This window comes from Pollicipes pollicipes, unplaced genomic scaffold (genome assembly GCF_011947565.3).
Source record: "Pollicipes pollicipes isolate AB1234 unplaced genomic scaffold, Ppol_2.1 Scaffold_6052;HRSCAF=7182_pilon_pilon_pilon, whole genome shotgun sequence".
Classification (NCBI taxonomy): Eukaryota; Metazoa; Arthropoda; class Thecostraca; order Pollicipedomorpha; family Pollicipedidae; genus Pollicipes; species Pollicipes pollicipes.
In genome coordinates, this window is record NW_023596805.1 from 20,186,735 (window position 1) to 20,207,121 (window position 20,387).

The following is a 20,387-nucleotide window of genomic DNA, read 5'->3' on the forward strand; positions in this document are numbered from 1 at the left end:
CCAGACGCACGGGGGCCGCCTCCACAGGAGCGGGGCCGCCTCCGTCGGAGCGGGGCGCCTCCGCAGGAGCGGGGCGCTTCCGTCGGAGCGGGGCGCCTCCGCAGGAGCGGGGGCACCTCCGCCGAGGCGGGACGCCCCCGCCGGAGCGGGGGCGCCTCCGCCGGAGCGGGGGCACCTCCACCGAAGTGGGACGCCCCCGCCGGAGCGGGGCACCTCCGCCGAAGCGGGGGCGCCTCCGTCGGAGCGGGGCGCCTTCACCGGAGCGGGGGCACCTCCGCCGAAGCGGGCCCGCCTCCGTCGGAGCGCGGGACCGTCAGGTGGCCGGCGACGGCGGGGCGCCAGCAGCGGGTCTGCTTCAACCGCTCCTCAGGAGTGACGGTTGTGTTGCGCGCCTCCACGGCACGTGACCCTAGAAGTCTATGTTTCGCTCCGCGGCTGAGAGCATGTCTCAGGAGTGACGGCTGTGCGACCCCCGCCCCCCCTCGGCACGTGACCCTGGGTGCGACCGTGACCGGTCGATGGCCGCCGTCAGCGTCTGGTGGCTCCTTCAGCCGGCTGGCCGCCGCTGGCGCGCCATGAGCGCCGCCGACGCGTCACAACGCCGCAGGGCCGCAGCTGGGAGCGAGGGTGTGTGGGTCTGGCCACGTGGTGGGACGAGGTGAGCTCCGGTGGGCGGGAGTGTTTCAGGTCCGGTGTGGGATAGGGCAGGTCACGTGATGGGGCGCGAGAGCCAGGCTTGTATCAGACATGACCTGCGCTAACGAACTCCCACGGGAAATCACTCAGTCTCAAACATCGCCACTCCACAACGGCATTCGAGAGGGCGCAATAGCGTTAAGCAGCTCCTCTGACTCGGAAGCATTTAGGAGCCACGGATGGCGGGGAGGCAGATCGAAATCTGGCATGATAGCGCGTGTAGCATATACTTAACATACGGCAAGACACACAATCCTTGTGCACAGGATGGGCGGTGGCGGTGTGAATGTCCGCATGCAGGCACGTCTCTTTGTGATATGACGGCTTGCGTGCAGCTCGATTGATGGCGATTTTTTTATTTCATTAACGAAATTAATTTGATCGATTCTTTCACCGTTTGGTGGAGGCATTCGCTGGCGATCGCTACATAAACGTATGCACAGTTACGCATCGAAGCCATCTGGTGTGCACAATTACGCATCGAAGCCATTTGGAGTGCACAGTTACGCATCGAAGTCATTTGGTGTGCACAGTTACACATCGAAGCCATTTGCAAAGAATGTGTCAGGGCGACCTTGCTCACAGACCTACACATTCCTGGCAAAGGAATGAGGTAAATAATGTTTAAGACTGCCCAGGTGAGGAGGCCCGCCCGTCCTGTGGCTGCCTGTGAGCTACGATTGGCCTACGGGCTGCAAAGTCGCGGACATCACACAAATCGCCTCCAAAATCCCGAAGATGTGTCGGTGACAAGTTCAGGAGGCGCGCGACGTCCTTACGGAAGGGGCAATGCCACTTCCCCAGGTGACAGGAGCACCGCGGCTCATTAGCGCCCTGCCCGTCAGATCGCCTCCGGGCACCACAGCGGTCACGTGAGACGTCCGAGTCGGAGGCCTCCGGCGTGCGCCACAGGCCTGACCGGTCACGTGAGACGTCCAAGTCGGAGGCCTCCCGCGTGCGCCATGATCCTGACCAGTCATGTGAGACGCCCGAGTCAGAGGCCTCCCGCGTGCGCCACAAACCTGACCGGTCACGTGAGACGCCCGAGTCGGAGGCCTCGGGCGTGCGCCACAGGTCTGACCGGTCACGTGAGACGCCCGAGTCAGAGGCCTCCCGCGTGCGCCACAGGCCTGACCGGCCACGAGGGACGCCCGAGTCGGAGGCCTCCCGCGTGCGCCACAGGCCTGACCGGCCACGAGGGACGCCCGAGTCGGAGGCCTCCCGCGTGCGCCACAGGCCTGACCGGCCACGAGGGACGCCCGAGTCAGAGGCCTCCGGCGTGCGCCATAACCCTGACCGGTCCTGTGAGACGCCCGAATCAGAGGCCTCCGGCGTGCGCCACAGGCCTGACCGGTCCCGTGAGACGCCCGAGTCGGAGGCCTCCCGCGTGCGCCACAACCCTGACCGGTCACGTGAGACGCCTGAGTCGGAGGCAGGTGCGGGCGGCCGCTGGAGCCGAGTCCCGTGTCAGCTGGCGGAGCCGTGTCAGCTGGCGCCGCGGCGATTGTGACTGGCCGAGCGCCGCTGGCGGCCGGACCACGTGACCCGAGGCCACAGGGGTCGGCGTCGCCTCTGCTGGCCGGGCGGCGGCCATATAGACCTTATCCCGCGGACTCCAGGCGGCGCTGCTGGAGACGATAGCGTCAGCGCTGTACCCAGTTGACGCCATCAGCTCTCCGCGGGCCTTCGCCTCTTGGACGGACAGGTTTCTTAAACTATAATTCAAGTACACCATTGGAGAGAAGACAAAGCGCGCTCGATATAAAACATGGCTGACCGCTTGACTACATCCTTATTCGTTACATTTTTGCACCTACTTCATGAATTCCCAAACACGCCACTGGAAATAAGAAAGCTCAGAACTGTTCCCAGTCCTTTATCGCCCGCTACATCACGCAGAGAAGACTGGCTACAGCTGTGCTCCGGTTTCCAACGTGGGACGTAATTTGGACAGCATGACCCGCCACTGGCCGGGCAGTTGCCGCCTGAAAGGCGCTTCCTGCTAGAAAGTTAGAGTCGGCCGGCCATGCAATGGTAGGCTGGCTTTTGGGATGCCTCAAACACCTCGTGCGTCGCTGACGGCGGGGACAGGTCTGTAAGCGGCACCCGCATTGGGCAAAAGGCGGCGCGTGCCGGTCTGCGTCTGCCGGCTGATCGGCACGTGCTGACCTGCACCAGAGACTCGTGCTGACCTGCACCAGAGCGTGCCGGTCGTGCTGACCTGCACCAGGGAGTGTCAGCCGTGCTGACCTGCACCAGAGAGTGTCGGTCATGCTGACCTGCACCAGGGAGTGTCAGCCATGCTGACCTGCACCAGAGAGTGTCGGTCATGCTGGCCTGCACCAGGGAGTGTCAGCCGTGCTGACCTGCACCAGAGTGCCGGTCGTGCTGACCTGCACCAGGGAGTGTCAGCCGTGCTGACCTACACCAGGGAGTGTCAGCAGTGCTGACCTGCACCCGGGAGTGTCGGTCGTGCTGACCTGCACCAGGGAGTGTCAGCCGTGCTGACCTGCACCAGAAAATGGCGGTCATGCTGACCTGCACCAGGGAGTGTCAGCCGTGCTGGCCTGCACCAGGGAGTGTCAGCCGTGCTGACCTGCACCCGGGAGTGTCAGCCGTGCTGACCTGCGCCCGGGAGTGTCAGCAGTGCTGACCTGCATCAGAGACTGCCGGTCGTGCTGACCTGCACCAGGGAGTGTCAGCCGACGCTCACCGGCGCCATTCGCACGTCAATACGCTGGGCGCGGCGGCGCAGCACCTCGCCGGCTCGCCGGCCGGCCGCCAACACCGGGCGCCGTAAATTAGCATACGGCTGGAATCGATGGCGCGGCCGCGGGCCGCCGCGTTGCTCAGTCCGCCCGGATCAGGCCACCCCCGCCCGGCGCCCATAAATACTGCAGCACCGAGCGTGCGGCGGCCGCGCCGGGCCGGCCAGGTCGCGGCGCGGCCTCCAGAGGCGGCCGTGTCAGCGCGTGCCCCGTGACCGCTGCGGGCGGCGCGTGGCGCGGGGCGTCGGGTACAGGCCCGCCTCGGCCTCCGGACACTGGCAGCGCACGGTCGACACGGGGCGTGAGGGAGGCGGCCCCCTCACGTCGGCGGAAGTGTTCACCGAGAGACGCCCGAAGGCGACGGCAGAACTGGCGGCGTAGACCCACAGCACGTGAAGCCGACCCGCGGAACCGTGCGGCGCCGGTGGCAGGGGAACAGCACCGCTCGGTCACCTGGCCACGCCCACGTCGCATCGCATCGCACCGTCCGCATCGCATCGTCCACGTCGCATCGTTCGCAAACGGCCCGGTCCATTGCACACCGCCCGGCACCAGCGGCCACACGCGCGGGGGGAGCTCGCGAATCAATGTCAGCAAGATCAACAGCCGGACTTGAGGGGTGTTTGCCAAACACTCAAGACCCGGCGCCGACAGCTGGCCTGGCGGCCGGCTCTGCAGTTACAGTCGCGGTGACTGGAGTGACCGCTCACTGCTGGACCCCTCCCCACCCCCTACTCCCACCCCCATTCTCGTCTGTACACGGTAGTGAGCGCTGTGTGCCGTGTGTGCTGTGTAGTGAGCGCTGTGCGCTGTGTGCCGTACCCACCACAGCTACGTACGCGGCATGTGGCTAGACTGAATTGTACGCGCGTGGAAGTTTAGGGCTTTGCAGCCGTTTGTTCCCATGAACCGCACTGCCCGCAATGTCTTAGTTATCAAAAGTTGAGGGTTCACAACATGTAGGATAATACGTGATTTGTAATGTGCAACATTGACGGAGCGGCTTTACTGACTCTGCATTGTTTTCGACAACACAGCCTATCTAAGCTATTAACGAACTGCGGGACGCCATGATGGGCATGTCCATGACAGCGCACAGCTGAATAACTCACGGTACAACATAGACGTAATATGTCACGTCACGTCACTGTCACGCCGTGCGACTTAGCACCACTACGATGCGCGATACCCCACTGGATATCGCACATGCCTGGATCCACGGCACCACGTCACCGTGAACGCATCGTGCCGACACACAGCGCAACCACCTGGCAGTCATCACCTCGTCTGGCTCTTGACCAGACACTGCCGGCGTTCGCGCCAGGAGGCAAGAGTCGACCGATGCAGGCTGACGGAGCGCCGGCGGCGGGGGCGTCGAGCGCGCCGCCGCCGGCCGGCCGGCGGCGGCTGCCTGTGACCCAGATAACGGCGGCGGCGCACCGGCGGACACCCCGCCTGCAGCCGACCGACGTCTCAAGGTCACACGATCGATGACGTCACGCAGAGGGGCCGCGCGCGCGCGAGCTGTCGGCGGGCAGCAGAAGACGGGGCGGCGTGGGAAGGGTCTGAGTGACGCAGGGGGGTTTGCGGGTGGCTGGTGGAACCGGATTCCGGTGGGCTTCTGGTCTGGGTGGGGGTGATGATGTTGAAATGACGAGAAATATTGTTTAGAGAAGGCACAGAAAAATGACATGAAAGAAAGACCTACAATGTATATAAATGTAGGTATATATATACATATATATATATATATATATATATATATATATATATATATATATATGCCTCTTCAACGCTGACGCAAGCAGACCTGCCCAAGTCCAATGCCGGACCAACATATATCCTTTTTTAATCGTGATGACAACGACATTAAAATATTGCCTTCACCGTCAATCCTTTAAAGGGACACTCAAGGATGTGTTATTAAGTGGACGAGCAGCAACTTCTATAGCTGTTTCAAAGACGAGTGATGCGTATGTGACCACGTGCGAACAAATCGGCGACGACCCTGACCCAAGGTGTGTCAGTCAATGTCGTGCTTGTCAGTTCTGGTCACCATCACCGTCAAAACGGACAAAACTCTCCTGAACAGAGGGCCCACGTACAGCTGGCCCAGACTCCCCAAAACGGAGGACCCGTACAGCCGGGCCGGGCTCTCTTGAACGGAGGGTCTCGCACAGCTGGCCCAAACTCTCCAGAGCGGAGGACCCGTACAGCCGGGCCAGGCTCTTAAACGGAGGGTCTCGTACAGCTGGGCCAGACACGCCTGAACGGAGGGCCACCCTACAGCCGGGCCAGACTCTCCTGAACGGAGGGCCCCGTACAGCCGGGCCAGACCCTCCTAAACAGATGGTCCCGTACAGCTGGGCCAGACTCTCCTGAACGGAGGGCCCCCGTACAGCTGCATGTTTAGCCGCAGACACGTAAAGCCCGTGCACCGCCGTGAATCCGTGACCAATCTCGAGCTGGTGAGATTTACAACGAGGCTGTAATTCAAACATACCGAACAATTATAGGACGGCTGCTGGCAGGGAAGCAGAAGGTGGGGTTTTATGTCCCAGTGGAGGACGATGAACTTTTGCGGCTTGTGACGATCGTGTGCACCCTTTGCGGCCGGCGTCACCAGCGCTCATTCATCAGCAAATAATTCCTGTCACCGTCGTCGGCTTCCAACCGAAGTGAAGCTGCGTGCAGGGAGCAGGGCGTCTGCAGGGAACAGGACCCGCACCCGGCAGTGACGTCGCCGACGGTACGCCACATCTGCGGCGGAGCGGGCCCAGCGTCGGGACTGCACGGCGCCTCCCGTTATTCGCTGACGAGGTGATGGGTGCATACCGCTTTACGGCCGTTAGACCGCCACCTCGGCCCTTCTCCGAGATGACAGACGCCCTGAGGGCACCAGGCGCCCCCCGTGTGACACCGGCTCACCCCCCCCCCCCCCCCGTCACCACCCCCACCCGGGGACGCCGGGGGCAGCGCACATCTGCACCCGCGCGCGATATTTTCACCGGCGCGATACCGTATCTGGCTGCCGCTGCGGAGGTCACTGTGCTGCCATATTTGGCGGGTGCAGCGGCGCGCAGGCCCTTTAAGTCTCTCCGGGCGCGGAGGGCGGCTGCCGGCGCTGGAATCCGATGACGCGATAGCTTCAGCGGCGGCGGCGCCGTTTAGAGTGATGACAACCATTCGGCCCCCAGCGCGGCCAGCCGCACAAAGTCAAGAAAAGTCTATATGACGTGTGTTAATACTTGATCATATTTATCCACTTGGCCGCGTGTAGATTAGCCTCAGCACGCGCCGCGCGAAAGCCCGGCGTTACGCTCTCGGCCGCTAGATCACTATCAGCATATGCACTTAAGTGCGCGGCGTCCGCTCTTCACTCTGTGTGCCCTTTTCACCGCGGAGCAGCGTGGTGAAAGGATATGGTGACCGGCACACTTGTGAAATACGAGCAAGGTGAGCAGCGCGAGATCTTCTCGACTCAAAGCGGTGGCCGCGCAGTGGTGAACTATTAAGCCCCTTTGGCGGGCGGAGCTCTAGCACCACAGCAGGACGAGTCCGTTCACCCAGGGGGTACCATTCTGATGGAGGGAGCAGGGGCGGCTGTCAGCCCGAGGGGGAGCAGGAGGACGGCTGCATCCCGAGGGCGGGATCCAGGCAGGAGGACGGAATCCATCAGAAGAGAGGGAGCAGGAGGGCGGCTGCCATCCCGAGGGAGGGAGGCGAGGGAGGGACGGCTGCCATCAGAGGGAGGGAGCAGGAGGGACGGCTGCCATCCCGAGGGAGGAGCAGGGGAGCCATCCAGAGGGCGGCTGCAGCAGGGGACGGCTGCCATCCCGAGGGAGGGAGCAGGAGGGACGGATGCCATCCCGAGGGCGGGAGCAGGGCAGGACGGATGCCATCAAGAGGGAGGGAGCAGGAGGGGCGGCTGTCATCCCGAGGGAGGGAGCAGGAGGGACGGCTGTCATCCCGAGGGAGGGAGCAGGAGGGACGGCTGCCATCCCGAGGGAGGGAGCAGGGGACGGCTGTCATCCCGAGGGAGGGAGCAGGGGGACGGCTGTTATCCCGAGGGAGGGAGCAGGAGGGACGGCTGTCATCCCGAGGGAGGGAGCAGGAGGGGCGGCTGTCATCCCGAGGGAGGGAGCAGGAGGGACGGCTGTCATCCCGAGGGAGGGAGCAGGTACGGAAGCAGGAGCAGGTTCGTATTCCAGGGGACCGGCGACATTTCGAATCGCCAGCGTCTATAGCGCTCCATGGTCTGGAGCGCGGTCTCCCCGTCGTGGCCGCGCACAGGCCGACGGACACTGACATGCGGGACAGGACGGACCAGCCGGCCGCTCTCACCAGCGGTCGGCGTATTGACCAAACGGCCGGAGCTGGCCGGTACGCGCGGCACCGCAGCCGTCCGCTGGCACCGTCCACGGCCGTGGCCGCCGCGGTCGCAGCCGGCTGGGAGGTCGACAGCGTGGAGCGAGGCTCGCTGTGGCCGCCGCACACGTGGAGCGTGGCTCGCTGGGACCGCCGCACACGCCACAGCCCATCTGAACATCACAACTGCTGCTCTGTCTACCCGGGACTCCCAGCAACTCCTGCACCAACCAAGCGCACGCGCTAACTCCTGGCACGTCTCGCCGACGCCTCCTTCACACTTTCCACGTCGGTGTTCCCAGCGTGACCAGATGACACGCGTGCAGCGGCAGGTCAGGGCAGGTCAGGGCAGGTCAGGACAGGGGAGCCGGTAGGCATGAGCTGGGGTCGCGACGGCAGCGGATGCGAGGAGGGGGGAGGAGGGCGCACGTCCCGCGCGCGGAACTGCCACGTAAACACGTCGGCTTCGATGTCAGTGAAACGCAACCGTGCCGCAGCTCGGACAGCCCCGTGTACCGACTTCTCTCAGATAAAAAGCAATGACGTCAGTGATGACGCCAGTGATGACGTGCGCTGCTCGGAGGAGCGCGAGCCATCCAGTCGGTGGCTCCCGCGACATTGATCGGCGTACTTTCGTGGTATCTCCCGGCGCACAGAAGTCTCCAGGGCGCTCCGGCAGTGTTTTGTATGGTTGCAACGAGCCACGTGAGCAAACCTGCATCGCGTGGTCGAATCAGTGCAGTGGCAGAACGAACGTGGCAAACGGACGCACAACGGTGCCATGCCATGGTCCACAAGAGGACGCCTGGCGTTGAACAGGTTGAAGCTCTTTCTCGTTCCGTGGTAGTGGTTATTGGGGCTTTAGGACGATTCAGCTGTTCCCGCCGTTTCGCGCCACGCAGTTCGAAAGTGGCAGTGCGGCAGCTGGATTGGGTCCCGTCTTCCGAGAAGACGGGACCCAATACAGGACCCAATCCTGGTCCCGTCTTCCGAGAGGACGGGACCAGGACGGCATGGTTTTTCCAGCGAGACACTCAGCCAGCCGGCCGGTCGTGTGTGCAGCCAGCCGACTGTGGCGCCTAGCTGGACGCCCGAGACGGGCACGTCGTGACGGTTTGGCGCCCCGATCCCCCCCCCCCCGCCCCCAACACCAACACCCAAGCCTGTATATGGGGAGGGGGCGATCAGGACACCTGAAGCCGTTCCAGGCAGGTTTGGTGTCCGGGAGGGCGGGGACGCGGGGAACGCTGCAGCCGGAACTGACAAAAATAGTTATGGGTTGGGCTTCCGGCCGTGTAGGGCATCGCAAAGCTCAGGCGAAACACATGTTCTTGTGGGAGCCACACTGGGGCACATTTCTACCTGCACGGAGGTCATTCCGAATGGGCGATGCTTCACGCCACAAACGCAGCGGACCCGTGGGACCCTCCCGCCTGTGCCTCTGAGAGAACCGACGACAAAAACTAGTCGGCCTCCGACACTGCCGCTCAACTGAGCTCACAGGGACGCGCGTGCTCGGTTCCGCGCCGCCCCCCCCCCCCCCCCCAGACTGGGGAGGGCGGGGAGGACGCCGCTGCCACCTCGATCACCTTAACACGGCACGGTAAACGCCGTCGCCGCGCGGCACGTCCACGGCGGGCCTCTGGGGAGTACGCCCGCCAGGCGCAGTGACCGGCGGCAGAACCGTTTGCCGACCTCTCTCTCTCGCGAAGGCTGGTGACATTCCTCTCCCTCCCCAGCGTCCCCAGGCCGTCCCGGATTCGCTGGATCCCCGGACACGGCGAGACAAAGGACGCGCCGAGTCTGTCGCCGAGCGCCGGACTTCGCCAGGACTCCGACGGAGCGGTGCTCTCGGACGACGGCACCGGGCGGAGCGGCTCTCGGACGACGGCACCGGCAACGAGCGGCTCTCCAGCGCGGAGGTGCCTCCGCCGGCCGGCAGCGCGTGATCTCGGGATAGACAGGGCCGCACCCTCCCTCGCCCCGCAGTCATGGAGTCGTCTGACCCACATCGCCCCCCCCCCCCCTCCCTGCTTACGGCACAGTCACGGAGGCGCGCCAGTGAAGGTCGTCTGGCGCGCACGAGAGGGCGGAGGGGGGGGGGGCACCACGGATGGCGCAGCGAGCTTCACAGCTCGCGCTGGCTGGCTGAGCGAGCGCGGACAGCCGCGCTGATACATCGGTCGGGATTCGCCGTCACAGGTGGCAGCGGCGTATGAAGGTTTGGATCCGAGCGCCCACATGCAACCTTGTGATGGGGAATATGGACGCCAGTGAGATTGAGAAAGAGCATTGCTCAGTGTGTGCAGGTCGGACGGCGCCCTTGCACCCACCAACTACCCACCAAACAGGCGAGAGCTTTCATCTCCAGCAATTTGTGCAAGATCGATCTTCCTCCGGGGCAGACTTGAGGCTGGGGAGGCGATAGTACTGCCACCCCGCCCCCTTCTCCTCCAATTCGAGAAAAGTTAACATTAATGCTTTGGCAATGCATCGCAAAACTAAACCCTAGACCGGCCTTGTCCGCTCCCCAGCAACCGCATTCGGCGCGCCCAATAAACAACAACAAAAGGTCTGAACGGAGCTGACAATAATCAGCGGGCGGGCGCTGTGTCCCCCGGGCAGGTGACGCGCCCGTCCGGCCGGCCAGCCGCAGTAGGACACCGCCCGGCAACAAACACATCGATACGATCGGGGGCGCGGCCCGCCCCGGCCACTGTCCCGCGACAGGCCGCGCCTAGACCGCCGCCGCGCCGCCGCCGCCGCCGCCGCCGCCGCCGCCGCCGTGCCGCCGCCGCCCGATCGTCGCCGATTGCGTCCGGCACCGGCCGCCGCCGCCGCCGCCCCGGGAATGTTTGCCGCGACAAAGCGTGCAGCCACGACCCTGCTGTGAGGCCGCGAACGGGCTCCGTAGCTTGCCAGCCAGGCCCTGCCCGCCTGGCTGCTGGCAGCGAGGCGAGCGTCGCCCAGCGCATCACAGCTGATGAGCTGGCTGACATGGGCGTTGCCATCGGCTGACATGGGTGTTACCATGGGCTGACATGGGTGTCGACATGGCCTGACATGGGTGTTGCCATGGGCTGATATGTATGTTGCCATTGGCTGACATGGGTGCTTCCATGGTCTGACAGGTGTTGCCATGGCCTGACATGGGTGTTGCCATGAGCAGCGGGCTGGTAGCAGCGCCCGCAGCAGTAGCAGCAGCCATGAGCTACTAGTAGGGGCTGGCGCCTGTAACCAGCCAGGACAAGCGTGGATACCAGTCCCAGTGGCGGTAGCCGGTACCAGTCGATAACAGCGAGGACTGGGAGCCGCGGGACACCACTCGCGGCGACCAATGCATGCAGTGCCTGTGAGGGGCTGGCACCACTGCACCGTCAGCGCGCCATATCAGCCCCCCTCCCGCCGTCCCCAGCCAGATCAGCCGGCACGAAGCCAGTAGCAGGGGGGGGGGGGGGGCTCTGTTCAGGGGGCTGCCTGCAGCAACACTGGGCCATAACTCAGGCGCCGATCACGGCATCACACGGACGGCAGGTCGGTGACGTCACGGCGGCGTGCAGCTGACGTCACTGGACCATCTCGGCGGCGGCGATGGCGGCGCGCTCGGCCGAGCCGCTGCAGCAAATGAGCCCGGCGGAATGTCGACCGAAGCGGGTCTGCCGCTGGCCGCGGCCGCCCCCGCACCTGAACACGGCCTGCTGCTGCGGCGCCGCTGCGCCGGGCGTGGCGTCGTCTGGGGTCGGGTCAGAGGTCAGGTCAGGGGTCAGGGCCGCGTCGGGTCACGCGACGGCGGGGCTCACTGCGAGGTCAGGTCACCGCAAGCTGTCACAGCTCCAGCGTCACGCAGCGCGCCTACAGCCTGCACCGACGCGAGCGGCACCTGGCGCGCCCGGCTATCTCACCGGTCAATGGCGTGTGGCGTAGCACGCAACTGCTCCTTGGCCAGCAGGCTGCACGCCGGTAACGTTCGGGGTCAAAAATCCTCTGGCAGCGGGCCTCGAACTCGCAACATCGGTCATGGATGGGACGGTTCCGCCATCTCGCTAGTGTATCCAGTAATCTGCGCCTTCCACCACCCACAGGCCGGTCCTCACTCATGCCGGGACCGACGGGGCGTCCACAGCGCGCTGTCCCCGCCGCCGGCTTCCACGCCCGTCTGAGCCGAGCCGAGCCGAGCCGAGCCGAGCCGAGCCGAGCCGAGCCGAGCCGAGCCGAGCCGAGCCGAGCCGAGCCGAGCCGAGCCGAGTCGAGCCGAGCCGAGCCGAGCCGAGCCGAGCCGAGTCGAGTCGAGTCGAGTCGAGTCGAACCGAGCCGAGCCGAGCCGAGCCGAGCCGAGCCGAGCCGAGCCGAGCCGAGTCGAGTCGAGTCGAGTCGAACCGAACCGAGCCGCAGCGCCAGCGCCACCGCCGTCGCCCGGTTGCGTGCCTCGCCGCGCTGCAGCGTGCACGGATTGCAACACTGCAGCCACGTGCCGTGCCTGTTGCAGACAGCCCAGGTGGCGGCGGCGGCGGCGGCGGCGGCGGTGGCGGCGCGGCCGATATGCGGACGGCGACTGGGCGGCCAGGTCACAGCAGGGGCGCACTCAGCAAGCAGAGCTGGAGGATGGCTGACTGACGCGTGACGTCGCGATGGCGCGTAAGACAGCAGCACGAGTCATCTGGAGCCGGTCCCGCAGCACGTGCCTGGAGGCGCCACTGCGTCGGCACCGGCGGGGAAGACGGCGGGCGGGGCCGGCACGTGGCTTCGACAGTTGCCTGCCTGGGGAGCGACCTCTGCCGGCGCTTAACCGTCTGGCCGGCAGCTGACATCGCCGCTCCGCCGGCTGGCGTGACGACCGGACGACGGAGACTTCCGCCGCGGCCCGCCGCATCTCCGCGGTCAGCCTGGTCAGCCTGGGCAGCCTGCGCCTGAGGAGGTGAACGCAGAGCGCCTGCGCCTGAGGAGGTGCACACAGAGCGCCTGAGGAGGTGCACACAGAGCGGCGGCGACCGGCCACCGCCACCGCTCGTCTGCCGAATCGATGCCCGGCACGCCGCTCCGCCGAGACGAGATGGTCGCCGAGGGGCGCGGTCAGTGACCCCGGCGCCCCAGGGCAGCGGCGCTGACCTTTGCGTCGCGCCCCGGCTGGGCGGGCCGCCGGACGACCTTGCCGAACCGGCCCGCGGCCGTGGCGCACCGGTGTGCAGCAGCGACCGCATCCTGCGCCGTCACCGTGCACAGTGCAGCAGCCGTGCACGCCAGCCGTGCACAGTGCACCGCGCCTGGGTCACGGGAGCCGACGCCGGGCTCGCCGCGGCTCGCGCGCAGGCGCCGGTGCGTGTGCAAATATCAGAGCGGGATCAGTTCGAGAGCGCAAACTCGATACGGCGCTGAGCGGCTCTCCTCGAGATGAGTGCCTTACTGTATTGCCACCAACAGTATGCGTCCAAGCCAGGCCGTTACTCCTCAAGGAAAGCCACTCGCGCTCAGGCAGGCTTTGCGCTATGCGATTGGGTCGTTATCACGATGGCATTTGACACCACTCATTTCACCTTCGAAACACGCAAAAAAACCTGTTTCCCCGCCTGAGCCAGCGGAAAATGCCTTGCACGGGTCGTGTGCGGCGCCCAGCGGACGGAGGCGGCAGGACAGCCTGCACCGCTGCACGACCAAACCGCTCCGGGTCAGTCCCGGACCAGCACGGCTTGGCGCCAATCAATGGGCGCGCCCGGCGACCGCGCGCCGCATTCCCGCGCAATCCTGCAGGATGTGGCGGGAAAAGTCGGCGCGCAGGCGGTGTGGACTGCGGCAGACGGCGGGAAGGGGTGTCTGAACGAGACCGGGACGCCGATCCACGCCGCGCGCGTCGTGACTGTGGATCGCTGGTTCCGGTTGGGGGGAGGGGGTTGCGGTTGAGGGGGGGGGGGCGAGTCGTCGGTGGCAGACGCGGCCCGGTGGCGGACCCGGGCCGGTGGGCGGACCTGGATCGGTGCTGGGCCCGGGCCGGTGGCGGTCCGGGGCCGGTGGCAGTCCGGGGCCGGTGGCGGTCCGGGGCCGGTGGCCGGGCCTGGACCGGTGGCGCACCCCAGAGGCGAAGCGTGGCCCGGCAGCCGCCGACGGTGTCAGCAGCCGTGTAGCGATCGTATCAGGCCAAGGTCGGCTCCACGCGGCGGCGATGGACCTGTCCCCAGCCGGGACTGACGGACCGTCCCCAGCCGGGACTGACGGACCGTCCCCAGCTGGGACTGACGGACCGTCCCAGCCGGGGCTGACGGACCGTCCCCAGCTGGGACCGACGGACCGTCCCCAGCCGGGACTGACGGACCGTCCCCAGCCGGGACTGACGGGCCGTCCCCAGCCGGGACTGACGGACCGTCCCCAGCCGGGGCTGACGGACCGTCCCCAGCCGGGGCTGACGGACCGTCCCCAGCCGGGACTGACGGACCGCCCCCGGCCGGGACTGACGGACCGTTCTCAGCCGTCACTGACGTCAGTACACGGCGCGGGCATCCCAGGCCAGGTCGGGAGGTCACGATGTCCACAGCAATGGTTGAGGGTCACATCCAGGCTATTCCTAATGATCACGATTTATATCACGTTTGCGAACTTATCGACCGCATTTGCAGTGGGCATTGAAACGGACCCATTTTGCCCCACACCGCCGTCAGCCAGTCGTGCTACCACCGGCGACATATCCTTCAGATCCGGGTCATTTTCAGCTCGTCACGGATCACCGCGTCACGTCATTGGGGATTTACGACGCACTCAACTGCTAGGCCTATATGGCGTCGCCTGCCTCTCACCCTGACAGGAAGGGCGACCACCGCGGGGAATCGAACCCCGTACCCCTGGTTTCCCAGCCGCGCAGTGGTTAACGAAGACGCGTTAACCGCTACACTACCGGCACCCCGCCACGGATCACCACGCTTAGCGTGCCCAGCTGGCTCGATTTCCATTCGCGGCCGGCACTGAGCCGCCTCCCTCAGGCGCGCCGCGTCGGCGCCCGGCAGCGGTGCCCGGCGGTCGGGCTGGCCAGCCCCGACCCCAGCGGAGGCATGGCGGCGGCCCGGCGGCGGCCAACCCAGCCGCCGGGTTTATCCAGGCCAGGCCGGCCGGTAACGGTAGCCGGCCGGCCGGCGCCGCTCCTCGGCCGACCCAACCTCCATTACCGCCGCCGCGCAAAAACGGCGACAGCGCCCAGACAAAGGCGGCGCGCGCGCTCCAGACTGCGGCCAGCGCGGCGCGCCGCCGCCGTCCGGCCGGAGGAGGCGGCGCGGCTGGCGCTCGCTCCGGCTCTCTCCAGCGGCGGCAGCGGCCCGGTCAGGGAGAGGAGCGACGGAAGTCTGCTTTCCACCGCATTAGCAGCTGGCCTCGTCTGTATTTTGTATCTGGTGTCACCCTGGCGTGTTTGTGTTATTTTCAGCCTTATTCGTGGTTTACATGTAACGTTTACTGAATCCGTATTTCAGTATCACGGGCTAAACTTGATCCACCTTCATATTTTTCGATACCTTCGTCTGACAAAATCTTGACATGACCCGCGTTCTTGTGCACCCACATGTAAACCACGCAGTGTAACAGCAAGCGCTACCAGCGTCATTTCTGTCCAAATACGCCGACCCAACGCGTCTCCGACCAGACCCACCGTCCCACGCGTCCCCGACCAGACCCGCCGACCCTCCGCGTCCCCGACCAGGCTCGCCGTCCCTCCGCGTCCCCGACCAGACCCGCCGACCCTCCGCGTTCCCGACCAGACCCGCCGTCCCACGCGTCCCCGACTAGTTCCACCTGCACTCCAGCCCAGCCCAGCGCGGCTCTGCTGGTGAGGTGCTCCAATGCAGCCGCCGGCAAACAAATCGACTCCCTGGCCGACCAGTGGCCGGAGGGCAGCGGGGACTCCGCCCGGTGCTGAGACGTCATTACGCCGAGTTCCAACAATAAGTCCTACTCTGATCGGCGGACAGCCGCAGTTTGCGAGAGAGAGAGAGAGAGAGAGAGAGAGAGAGAGAGAGAGAGAGAGAGAGAGAGAGAGAGAGAGAGAGAGAGAGAGAGAGAGAGAGAGAGAGAGACAGAGACAAGAGGACAGAGACAGAGACAGAGACAGAGACAGAGACAGAGACAGAGACAGAGACAGAGACAGAGACAGAGACAGAGACAGAGACAGAGACAGAGACAGAGACAGAGACAGAGACAGAGACGAGACAGAGACAGAGACAAGAGACAGAGACAGAGACAGAGACCAGAGACAGAGACAGAAGAGACAGAGACAGAGACAGAGACAGAGACAGAGACAGAGACAGAGACAGAGACAGAGACAGAGACAGAGACAGAGACAGAGACAGAGACAGAGACAGAGAGACAGAGACAGAGACAGAGACAGAGACAGAGAACGAGACAGAGACAGAGACAGAGACAGAGACAGAGACAGAGACAGACAGAGACAGAGACAGAGACAGAGACAGAGACAGAGACAGAGACAAGAGACAGAGACAGAGACAGAGACAGAGACAGAGACAGAGACAGAGACAGAGACAGAGACAGAGCAGAGACAGAGACAGAGACAGAGACAGAGACAGAGACAGAGACAGAGACAGAGACAGAGACGAGACAAGACAGAGACAGAACAGAGACATAGACAGAGCACAGAGACATAGACAGAGACAGAGACAGGACAAGAGACAGAGACAGAGACCGAGACGAGTCCACAGAGAGAGATAAGAGAGAGAGAGAGAGAGAGGAGAGAGAGGAGAGAAGAGAGAGAGACAGAGAGAGAGAGAGAGAGAGAGAGAGAGAGAGAGAGAGAGAGAGAGAGAAGAGAAGAGAGAGAGAGAAGAGAGATAGAGATAGAAGAGAGAGAAAGAAGATAAGAGAGAAAGAGAGAAAGGAGAAAGAGAGAAAGAGAGAAAGGGAGAGAAAGATAGAAAGAGAGGGAGAGAGGGAGAGGGAGAGAGGGGAGGAGAGGGGAGAGGGAGGGTGGGGGTACGGCGAACTGGATTCCGCGATTAGCATGCAGGTTTCGCTGGTCGGCAGAGTATGTTTTGTTTGGGAACGAACGCTTGCTATCGGCTTGTTTGCTACGCAAGACGCTTTCACCTGTCTGTTATGGTGACCTCTCTCCCCCTCTCTCTCTCTCTCTCTCTCTTCCTCCTCTTACTATCTAGTTGTTTCTGTCTCTGATGTGCCTGCCCGCAAAAAAATTTCTGTGCCCCACTCGTGTGTCATTCTTCATACTCTCCTTCTGTTCATCTCCCTTCCCACGTAACCCTGGCTGCTCTTCCGGGGTGCTCATGCCAGTCTCTATCCTGGAGGGTCCCTGTTCCCAATGGCGAGTCCTGTCCCCCTCTGATGGGTTCTCTCTCCCTGGTGGGTCCTCTCTCTCCCCTCTGGTGGGTCCTGTCTTCCCTCCGGCGGACCAGCTCTTCCCGCTGGTGGGACCCCTCTCCCCTCTAGTGGGTACTCCCTCCTCTCAAGCGGGATCCCTCTCCGCCCTGGCAGCCCCCTCCCTCCCCTGGCGGGGCGGGCCCCTCCTCTCCTCAGGGGTCTTCTCCCTACGACCTCCAGACGAGGCCTGGACGCAATCACAACGCTGAGCGCACCAAACGGCAGCAGCCACCACAATGGCATTACACAAACAAATATATTCAAGGTCTTCGTGTTCTTGCTCACCGCGCATGCCCGGCTGCCGACGAGCCGTGCACGAGCACTCAACACTCGGAGCCCGGAGGTCCCGCGGCGGGGCGACTGGCTGCCGCCCCCGCCCCCCTCCCCCTCCCCCCCACATCTCTCTTCCTGGTCCCAGCGGCCACGTGTCAAGGTCGGAGTTCCCTGGGATCGGGGGCCGGCGGTGCAGGTGTCGAGTTCAGCACGCCCGTGTCCGGCCCCGCCGGGCTGCTGCAGCTGCTGGCTGCTCGTGACCAGCTCCGCAAGCGACGCCTGTTCCGCATCGGTCGCCGATCAGCTGGCGGTGCGACACCGCAAGAGCGTTGAGGACGACTGTCGACGTCACTGTCCAGAGCTGGGCGCCACGCGCAAGGAGGACGGCTACCGACGTCACTGGCCAGCGCTGGGCGCCACGCGCGTGGAAGACGGCTGCCGACGTCACTGGCCAGCGCTGAGCGCCACGCGCATGGAGGACGGCTGCCAACGTCACTGGCCAGCGCTGGGCGCCACACGTGTGGAGGACGGCTGCCGACGTCACTGGCCAGCGCTGGGCGCCACGCGTGTGGAGGACAGGTGTGTGCGCCGCGCTCGCCCCGCCGTACGCGGCGACAGGCCCGCCCGTGAGAGGCCGCACTCCGCTCGTTCCCCCAGCCCGGCGCGAGGCCCGGTCAGATCGGACCGGCGATCGCCGGCTCGATCTTCAGCCCGCTCACTCTGGATTCAGATATTCGAAACGAAGCCGGAACAGCAGGCCGCCACCCACCGGAGAGGCTCAGCAGACAACACGCCGGTACCCGTCGCGGCGGGAGCCACCCGACTACCAACGCGTCAAGCACCGGATCCCAATCGGCACCGGCGCTTACCATCAAGCCTCACCCAAGGGGCCATTGCGGGTAAAGTGCGAAGATCTGCGCTAGATATGCGTCGCGTGGCACGGGCGGCCACCGCGGTACCAGCTGCTCCATCCAATCTCGTGCCAGCCAGCGATCCGGACCGCCCGGGGGCGGGCCCACGTGCGGCCCTGGGCGGCAGCCCGACGCCACCCAAAACAACTATCACCGCACTTTCTCCGCGCCGGCCACGCATAGTCAAATGGCCGGCCGGCTCCGACGCATACGGATCGCCGGCTGCGACCGGTCGCCGGGCCGCGCGCCCAAAAACGCGCCGGCGCCCGCTTCCGGCGGCCCGCTTTTGTGCAGGCGTCGCCGCGCTCACTGGCCCGGCGGTACCGCTTCACCGGCGGCGTCCGCGGCCACCGCCGGGCCAGGCCCCGGACCGCCGCGTCGGGTCTGGTCCGGGTCTGGCTCAGAAAGCCAGGCCGCTGGGACGGTGGCAACGGAGCTCTACGGCGCTGCGCTCTCTGAGTGGTCGGGCCGCGCCTCTGCCGCCCTGTTGATGGCGGACTTGTGAGCCGACAAGGTTTTCTTCGCGGCTCAGTGTGGCGTTGCACCGAAGCTGAAGCGCCCTGGGTCAACTGAACACCGGTGGCGGCAGGAGGGAGACAGGCGCGACAAGCGCGTGATTTCTTACATATGACGCCTAGATGCTCACGTTGATTGACAAGCGACACGTCCTGGCCATGTCGGTTGACCAGTGACACCCTCCAGCTGCGTCAGCTGACCAGTGACACCCTCCACTGCGTCACTGACCAGTGACACCCTCCAGCTGCGTCACTGACCAGTGACACCCTCCAGCTGCGTCAACTGACCAGTGACACCCTCCAGCTGCGTCAACTGACCAGTGACACCTCTGCGTCGTCTGACCAGTGACACCCTCCAGCTGCGTCAGCTGACCAGTGACACCCTCCAGCTGCGTACTGACCAGTGACCCTCCAGCTGCGTCAGCTGACCAGTGACACCCTCCACTGCGTCAACTGACCAGTGACACCTCCAGCTGCGTCAACTGACCAGTGACACCCTCCAGCTGCGTCAACTGACCAGTGACACCTCCAGCTGCGTCAACTGACCAGTGACACCTCCAGCTGCGTCAACTGACCAGTGACACCCTCCAGCTGCGTCAGCTGACCAGTGACACTCCAGCTGCGTCACTGACCATTGACACCTCCAGCTGCGTCAACTGACCAGTGACACCTCCAGCTGCGTCAGCTGACCATTGGGAGCTCCGCGCCCCGGTGTGTTAAGTGCCCCTTACCAGCTGCGTGCCCGGCTCTTCGGTCCCAGGCTCACCCTACCGACCGCTCCACCCCGCACCCGCCGAAGATTCAGACCACACTGCACGCCGGCCGCAGTCAGAAATTATGTCCGTTGGGCCTTGCGAACACCAGTTCCGACACCACGCGCGCATCCAGGTGAGGAATGGGGGTGCTATTTCCACGTCACTCGCTCATTCTTCAGATCTACCGTAGCGCGTTAGTTTTGGGACCGATGTTCATATCCCGGCTCTTCTCCAGACATGTGGTGCCTGGGTTTGCATCTGGCCGCCACGCATCCACTCCCGAAGCCAAAGCTGGACAGACGCACGCCGCACAGTGCTATCACTGGCGCCTCGATGTATGCCGCCCTTCCGCTCTCAAAGACGGTTCCAAACCAGCCCACTACGACACCGCAGGCTGCACGGTGCACGCTTGCGGCGTGCCCATTGATGTATGCGTGTGTGTGTCACTGGGGCTTTACGACGCACTCAGCTGCTGAGGCCATTTGGCGTCGCCTGCCTCTCACCCTGGCAAGGAAGGGCGAGCACCACGGGGAATCGAACCCCGTACCACTGGTTTCCCAGACGCATAGTGGTTAACGCAGAGCTTCGTTAACCGCTACACTTCCGGCACCGAAGGCGTGCCCATTGACACTGGGCAGCACGCACCGCGCAGTGATGCTTCCGTTTGCCGAAGCATAATCACGCTGAAGCGAAGCATTTGGCGGCATAGAGCGTTACCATGGTTACGTCGCGTCATTCTGA

The 20,387-nt window shown here is 64.6% G+C and overlaps 1 long non-coding RNA gene across 1 annotated transcript in view; it reads right to left on the reverse strand.

Annotated features, from left to right (window-relative positions):
* The window catches only part of LOC119104416 (uncharacterized), a 50,143-nt gene that overhangs the window by 14,628 nt on the left and 15,128 nt on the right, over window positions 1-20,387 (reverse strand). The gene's annotated exons all lie outside the window — the stretch shown is intronic.